The sequence below is a fragment of the Sinocyclocheilus anshuiensis genome, unplaced genomic scaffold (assembly GCF_001515605.1).
Source record: "Sinocyclocheilus anshuiensis isolate Anshui unplaced genomic scaffold, SAMN03320099.WGS_v1.1 scaffold1885, whole genome shotgun sequence".
NCBI lineage: Eukaryota > Metazoa > Chordata > Actinopteri > Cypriniformes > Cyprinidae > Sinocyclocheilus > Sinocyclocheilus anshuiensis.
Window position 1 is genome coordinate 11724 of NW_015542322.1, and position 8312 is coordinate 20035.

At 37.8% G+C, this 8312-nt stretch overlaps 1 long non-coding RNA gene across 1 annotated transcript; it reads right to left on the reverse strand.

Moving 5' to 3' along the window:
• Positions 1 to 3026: 3026 nt before the first annotated feature.
• LOC107690957 (uncharacterized) lies at positions 3027 to 3453 on the reverse strand. The gene is made up of 3 exons (XR_001634500.1): positions 3380 to 3453; positions 3174 to 3283; positions 3027 to 3086 (listed from the first exon to the last, which is right to left on the reverse strand). It is a non-coding gene; the product is annotated as an uncharacterized LOC107690957 (long non-coding RNA).
• Between the last annotated feature and the right edge of the window lie 4859 nt (positions 3454 to 8312).

Here is an 8312-nt window from a genome sequence, read left to right on the forward strand (position 1 = left end):
AAAAAAGCACATTTTGTTAAAAAAGAGAAAAGTTGGGAGGTTGTATCAAAGCATAGCTCAGTAGCTTAGTACAAGATACATAAATGTAGTTTCATTTTTCTGAGTACAAGGTTTTATTTTTTCAATTTTGCACCCTGTTTTGTCCCACTTCTCAAGAATGACTGGTATATATATGATTCAGATGTAAACGTAAAAAGACAATCAACAAGAAATGTAACTGTATAACTGTCACTTTAAGGTCATAATGAGGGACAGGGTACCTCAAAGCCTTATATATCAACAATTCCAACGGTGCTGTCCATCTCTTTGGGAATCAACCACTCATTGATGCGTTCAAGAATCCAGTCAAACAGCACGGAGTACAGCATCTTGGCAATGGCATCTCTGAATCAAGAGCAATTTGTCGGTATTCATCAGCTCTATTACGGGTTAATGTATGTAATACGTTATAGAATCTAATCATTTCAATTACGTTTTATTGCCTGGAATTTCTAACCTGGATTCAATGGCACTTTCCACAGATAGAGGACAGTAGATCCTATCATAAGTTGTTTCATGTGAAAACAAATGACTAAGTTTAAGTTGTATTGAACCCCAAATATTCATTTAAATCCGAGGGCATGGAAAGAAATGTGTATTTGGGTAAGTGTGTATATGAGTTGCTCACAGTCACCCGGTGTGTGATGACCGTCTGTAAGGCCTCGGCAGACACCTGCAAGAGGTTTCCCACTCTCCGAGCTTCGGCTTCACTAAAAATACGGGCAACCTCAAACGATTCACTCTAATTTTGTGGGGGTACAAACACACACAGCTTAAAGCATACACATTTTTAAAGTTCCTAGAAGCTAAAGCTGTCCTTAAAAGGGGTAATCCAGGCATCCACACCTCATAGGAGCTGAAGCAAATGTTGCCCAGCTGCAGGATCGATGACAGAATGGCCCAAATGGTTGCAAGTTGATCTGCATGTAAACCAATGGTCTCCAAGCAGTGGACCAAAAGCAGGAAGTCTTGCTTGTCATGCTTCCCTTGTAGCTCACAAGCCCTGCCCTTAAAAGCATTTAAAACGGTAATATTAGACAAATAGTATAAACTAATAGGCTTTTAAGTGGCTTTTATTTTACCTGGTTGAGGTAGAAGTAAGTTTCAGCTCCTTGCAGTTAAAGATCCTGCTTGTCCCAATCATTCATCCCAGCCAACAGTTCATAAAACACATAGTAGTTTCTCTCCTCCTTAGCCTAAAGGAACATAGTTTCATTCAATTCCTTGCAGGTGTACTAAGGTGCAAGCTAATGAATAAACATCTAACCTGGAAGACGATTCTTGATTTTTCAAGGAGATATTTTGACAAAGATGTCCCAACAACAACACCACTAAAAAAATAAATAAAGGGAGATCATATCATGCTCATTTAATGTTCACTACCCCTTAAATCAACATGCAGTACACTTACTGGCGTATGTGGATGTGTAGGTACTTTCCAAATCGGCTAGAGTTGTTGTTCAGTATGGTCTTGGCATTACCAAAGCTCTCAAGAATGGGTAAAACATCCATTGGCTGATGAGAGGGAGATTATCTTTTTGAGTTGTGCAATTATGTCTTAATTTTCCTTATGTCTTGATAAATTGATTTACCTGACGTAATTTATCATTTCTGCCTTGATACATGGAACTCAGGTAATGGACAATGAGCTTGGCAGCCTCTGTCTTGCCTTATCCACTTTGTCCACTGTTGAGACATTCACATTCATTCCAATGTATAATATATATTGTAGGAATATTTGTGTATATACTGTATACATGTAATTGATTATGTACAGTCATTATACAGTTGTGCTCATAAATTTGCATGCCACTTGCAGAATATGTTAAATGTTAATAATGTTAACAAAATAAGAAGGAATCATGAAAATTGCATGTTATTGTTTATTTAATACTTTCCTTGATAAGCTATTTCACATAACAGATGTTTATATATTCTCCACAAGACAAAATAATACATTAATTTATAAAAATGACCCAGTTCAAAAGTTTACATACCCTTGAATCTTAATGATCTGTATTGTTTCCTGGATGATCCACGACTGTTTTTCTGTGTTGTGATAGTTGTTCATGAGTCCCTCGTTGGTCCTGAGCAGTTCAACTGCCTGCTGTTCTTTAGAAATATCCTCCAGCTCCTGCATAATCTTTGGTTTTCCAGCATCTTCTGCATATTTGAACCCTTTCCAACAGTGACTGTATGAGTATGTATGACTGTAACAGGAACTGTAACAAATTTTTCTTATTTTGTTTAAAGATAATATTTTTTTCATTTGGTACTGCTCTTAAGAAGCTACATAAATACTTAAATGTTTCCCAGAAGACAAAATAAGTACAATTTACTCTGATCATCCAATTCAAAAAATTTCTCAGCTCTCAATGCATTGTGTTGCCTTCTCCCCCAGCTCTTAATGCATTGTGTTGCCTTCTTGAGCATCACTAAATGTTTTCACCTTATATAATAGTTACAGTATGTATGAGTCCCCCAACTGTCCTCCATGTGAAAAGATGGATCTCAAAATCATACAGTCACTGTTGGAAAGGGTTCAAATATGCAGAAAATGTTGGAAAACCAAAGAATATGCAGGAGCTGGAGGATTTTTCTGAAGAACAGCAGGCAGTTGAACTGCTCAGGACCAACGAGGGACTCATGAACAACTATCACAAAACAGAAAAGCAGTTGTGGATCATCCAGGAAACGACACAGTATTAAGATTCTAGGGTATGTAAACTTTAGTATTAAACAAACAATAACATGCAATTTTCATGATCCCTCTTATTTTTTTTAATTATTAACATTTTGCATATTCTGCAAGGGGCATGTAAATGTATGAGCACAACTGTATATGTATGTGTACTGTATGTCTCTATGAATATGGGTTCATAGATGTGTGTTTATGTATGTATATGCAAACGTATATGTGTAACGCATACGAATAGTGTATATGCATATGAAACGCCCATAATCCTCCTCACTTTATGATGATGCAGTGCTCTTGGGTGGTATTCTGAGATTGGCAAAAGGCAGCATCTGCTGTGGCATATATATGACTACAGGGACAATAAAAATCAGTCTTTCAACATGACAGTTAAACACTTCTCAAATAAAAAAAAATTCTCATAAGTGAAAGTACTCACGGTGGATTATTGTGCTTCTCTTTACCCTTGTACTGCTGTCTCCGATCCTCAGTGTAGATGCTGAGAGGCTTGAAGGGGTTGATGGACAGGAGAATATCGCCAATATACATCTGTTGGTTTTAATAAACCGTTTTAATAAAGTTAAAAAGACAACTGAATGTGAGAGAGAAGATCACATTTGATTGTCTGGAAAAGGTAATGCATACATAAATTGAATCCCGATGAAACCACTTCTTCAAATTCAGCAGAACAGAACTCTCACACACCTCTCTGAAATAAGATGCATACTTTGTTTCAAAACAATTCAGACAAACTCAGCATGCCATCTGATGTGCCAGTTAATGTTTTGTTCACATAATTCACTTTTTAGTGTGGCTTTTGACAGTCTACACAAGGAAGTGTACATCAGGTGATTGCTGCGATGACTCACTCCAGCTGTGCCAAATCTTCCACCTCATCCACCTTCACAGCTTGGCTGCTTCCTGGCATCATTACCTGAGACACAAAGTAAAGGAAGCAGAGCAGAGCTGTCACTGAGGGCCCCCAGTGGGCAGACATGTGGATAACACCTACACTATTTCCCAGCTTCCTGTTTCGAATCAAACAATAAGCATTGTAGATGTCAATAAGGTTACTTGCATAATTGCAAAAGAGTTCAACAGGAAATTATTCTGCAAATGTCATACCTGCGTGCTGTTAAGTCTCTCCTCTAGCATATTTTGGGTCGGATCTTCAGATTCCCATGGGCCTCTGCCATTATGGACTGGAATGATGTGGGCATGTTCATCATCTTGATACACTGTCCATTTAGTAAGCTTCTCCACCGTTTGATGGGGCAGGAGTTTTTCCGAACGTAGCCAGTCTTGGGGATCACCACACATTTGCTGAGTCTGAGCCCAGTGTAGCTCCATAGCGGAGGGCAAAAGACCCTCACCCATCAGTTCCGCCACCTCTCGGTCTGCATCCTCCTCATAAGAAGGTTGCATCACTCCATTCCTCCATGTCTCAGGTTCTGCTGACACATCTGAATTCCTTAGATTCCTCTCCACTTCTTTGCTCTGTCCCGTACTTATACCATTAAGCAAAGGTTTAGATATAGACAACTTGGTGATGTTTACTTGCGATCCCCCAAGTTTTCCCTTGGCGGCTTGTAGTATACTTGTACCTTCTTTGATTCCTGATATTGTCTCTTTTTTGTCCGCTTTAACCTCAGGCTGCCCCTCAATCACTTGAGAGTTTGGGCTGCCATTCTTATCACTTTTACTCTCCTGAGTGTTTTTCTTAATGGACTTTAGTAAGCTAAGGTCTGGTTTGACTGGAAGTACCAGACGAGCACCAGGCTTTGGTGGTTACGCTCTGTTGTGCCTGCATTACCTGTGCTGGTGCTAGTAGATGGAACGGTGGCTTCATTAGCCTTGCCAATTTTGTCCATCCTTGGGAACACAATTGCATATTTAGCATCTCCTGAGTTGGCCTTTTCCTCTACGTCTTGCCAACTGTAGAATTTGAGACTTACCTTTAGCAGCGCCACCTTTGGAGAGAGCCATTCCTTTAATATGAACTCCTTTTGAGGGCACAGAATCATCTTTAGGCTCCTCTCCTCTAGAAGGCCCCTTCGTTTGTAGTATCTTAGATTTCAACATCTTTTTCTGCCCCTGGAGATGAACTGTCAGGTTTAGTGTTCCTGGTTTCGTTGACGAACGGGCTGTCTCTCCTTGCCCTGTATCACTCAGTACCTCCTCAGAGTCGTCTTCTTCTGCACTGCTAACAGGTTCCTTCTCGGGTTCTTCTTTGATTCTGCTTTCAGCAGGCACATCGGAATTGTCCTTTCTCTCACTTTTCTTCTCCTCTCCTGTTTTTCCCCCTACATCGTCTCCTTCCTCCCCTTCTGTTTCTTTGCCTACATCTGACAGTTCTTCTTCACCAATTAATACACTTGCGTCTGTCTCAGAGGTGTTCTCCATGCAATCTGACCCCTCCTTGTCATCCTTTCCTTCTTCATCACTCTCTTGTTCTGAGCTATCTGCTTTCTCGCTCTCCGATTCGTCCTCTTCGGTGTCTACTACTTTAGCACCTCTCCTTCTCGTAACTTTTGCAGGAGTTTTGGTTGGATTGTTTTTCTGGTCAGGTTTTGATTTGACAGCTGGTAAGTTAGTCCCCTTAGCAGGTAAGACTTTGCCATTTTGCTTTCTTGCTTTGGCTATTTGCCTAGAGGTCTCTATCTCTTCCTCTGGTGGTTCCTCGGTTTGGTCACTGTTCCCAGTTTTCTTCTCTTTTTTGTTCTTACCTTTCCCAGCTATCTCTTCCCTCTTAACAAATGTATCACCTTTTCCTTTCTCACTTTCATTATTATTTGAGAGTATTTGAGATTCTGTTTTTCCTCCTTTTTTGGGGGGAATTTATTCTTTTTTTTCTGTCTTTCTTGTCACCGCTTTCTGCTTCCCTCCTCTAGCCCTGGAAGGGGATTTGGCTGGAGGCATGATTCTAGGTCAAAGTAACCTCACAGGTCCTGTTTCCGACTTTTCCTCCAATGCCAGGACATTTCTTTGATGACCTAAGAATAATAAAACATTTTCAAAGATTAAAAGACCACAAAAAGATGTAGCACGAAATTATTCAATACAAATCCATCTGTCTGCAAAACCTTAGCAAATTTTTAACCTTTGTGCAGGTCTAGTGAAACTGATGCATATCAGCAACCTAAACTACCATGGGTAGAGATCATATGTCATGTCTTTCAACTGAAGTGCAAGAAGTACCTGACCTAATGGTCACCATTAGGACTGGGTTTCAGGCATTTAGCTCAGCACTCTCAATAATGCTGGTTGGATCAGAGATTTGACTTTATATATAGATCGATCAAGCACCGTTTAATTTGTAACATAACATAATACACACAAGTATGCAAATACCATGTAAATCAAACATAATTCAAACATATTTACAAAAACTTTACTGCATCAGTGTAACACTGAAGGACTCACCCGTCTTCTCAGGTACATATGAGGCATTGAGGGGGTCTCGAGAGTTTTTCTGATAGTCCCAAACACTCCATGGATTGATCCTGTGACCGGACTCAAACGCCTACAGAGTCTTTCTGACACAAATACACACACACACGCATGCACAGGCATTCAAGGGCTCTGGTGAATAATTTATTTGACGGCACACCATATAGTTATGCACCCATTCATATCGGCAGCTGCTGAACAGACGGTGGAAAGGTGAGAGGCTTCACTGCAGGGGTGACAAAAGGTGTTGATGCATGAGAGAGCAGGAGAAAGACACTGACAGATGCTCACATGCTTACAAAGAAATTCCAGAAGTTTTCAGAAACTTTTCAGAAAAGTCTGTGGTTTTCTTTCTCCATCATAAAAAAGGTCTATATTAGAATGCCGGATTAAAACACAAACACACACACACAAAACTTTTTAATAACACTAGACAAACAATAACCTATGTATCAGGATGAAACCAAATACTGAAAGTTTTATATTAAAAACAGAAAGTGCATCTGTATGGATAAAGTGCAAGGTCATTTATAATTATTAAATATTTAAGCTTCAAATGAAGTAAAATTGCTAAAAAGTTATCTTTTTTTTTTTTAATAAAAAAAAGTCTGCACAAAAAATAAATCTGATAACCTTTTTTCTTTTTTTGCCCTGTCCTTAAACCAATTTGTTACTAATATTGCCCATCGTAGAGAATTATATACACAAGTATTATTATCTGACAATTGTTTTTAATAATTTGAATCTCATATTTAGAAGCTAGACCATGCTATTACAAGAATTCTATTTATTTATTTATTTTTAATTCTCTTGCTTGTACTGTGTGACACAATGGTGTAAACGGCTATTCTCCAGAATTCTTTAAGAGATGGTGTCCAATATCATGCAGGCAAACATTTGAGCTACTGCGATTAGGGAACAAAGCATCTCTCAACAATAGATTATCAAAACTCTTAAAATAATATTTTAAATATCATTTTTCTTAGCTATCAAATTCTCTTTTCAGTATCATCCCATTTACATTCACACTAATGTAACCCAGCTTTCCTGAATATTACATACGTAAACAAACAAATAGACTGAACTGAGACCAAAATAATTTTCCAAGATTCTCTTGGCTGAGTCTGTATGATAATTGATCTGACCAAAGGGAGATTTCTTTTCAAATATTTTCAAAGGCTACAACCCTCTTATAAGTAGCCATAAATTGAATAGACAGACGTGCAGTTATGAGTCATGTCATGAGTACTGTTCTCATGTTCATAATTCTTTCGCTCCTTCTTTCTTGAAAAAATATTAATTCAATTACGAACTGAACGAATTTAGTATTGAATGTACGTGAACATAAAATAACTTAATCACTACTTGATATAATTTAACTTTTTTCAAATATATAGACTTGTTCAAATGTATATCTTGTTTATTATTTACAATAATTGCCCAATACGCCATGCTAAGCAATTTTAGGCCCATTTCAAACGTATGCAATCACAAACATAAAACAAAGACAGCATAACTGGGCAATTATTGTAATGCATATTGCTGCACATTACATTCTCATTTCATTCATACCAATACTAATGACAAGAATCACATAAAAAATATATATAGACACAACATAGCTATTACACTTCTAAATTATTGTAAAAACTCACTTTTTTAATTTAGTCTTAAGCTAAAAAAAAATCTTATTGTTTCTATTATGAACCTTAACCACAGTTAAGGGATTTAAGTTACTACTTGTATGAAGATGCTCTATAAATAAAGTTAATGTATTACTGCTAGATTAAAAACCTTCAAAGTCTCCTGAGCTACAAATATTGAGTTAATCAAATTTCCTATCCCCACTTAATGAGTCAAGTGACAAGCACAGAATTCTAGGTGTTATCAATGTAGATCCCCCCCATCATCAATATTTTTTTTTTGTCTTCACAATACTTTTTACACTTGCCCAACCTACATCATATCAGTCTTTCCATATCAATACTCAAAAATGCAGAAAAGGACGGTTTGTGTGAAAACGTTTTACTGAGAAGACTGTAGTGTGGAGTTACAAAGCATAATAATTAGTGTTCTCATAATCATGTATAATTCTACAAAAATATATTCTAGACCCCCCCCCCCCCCA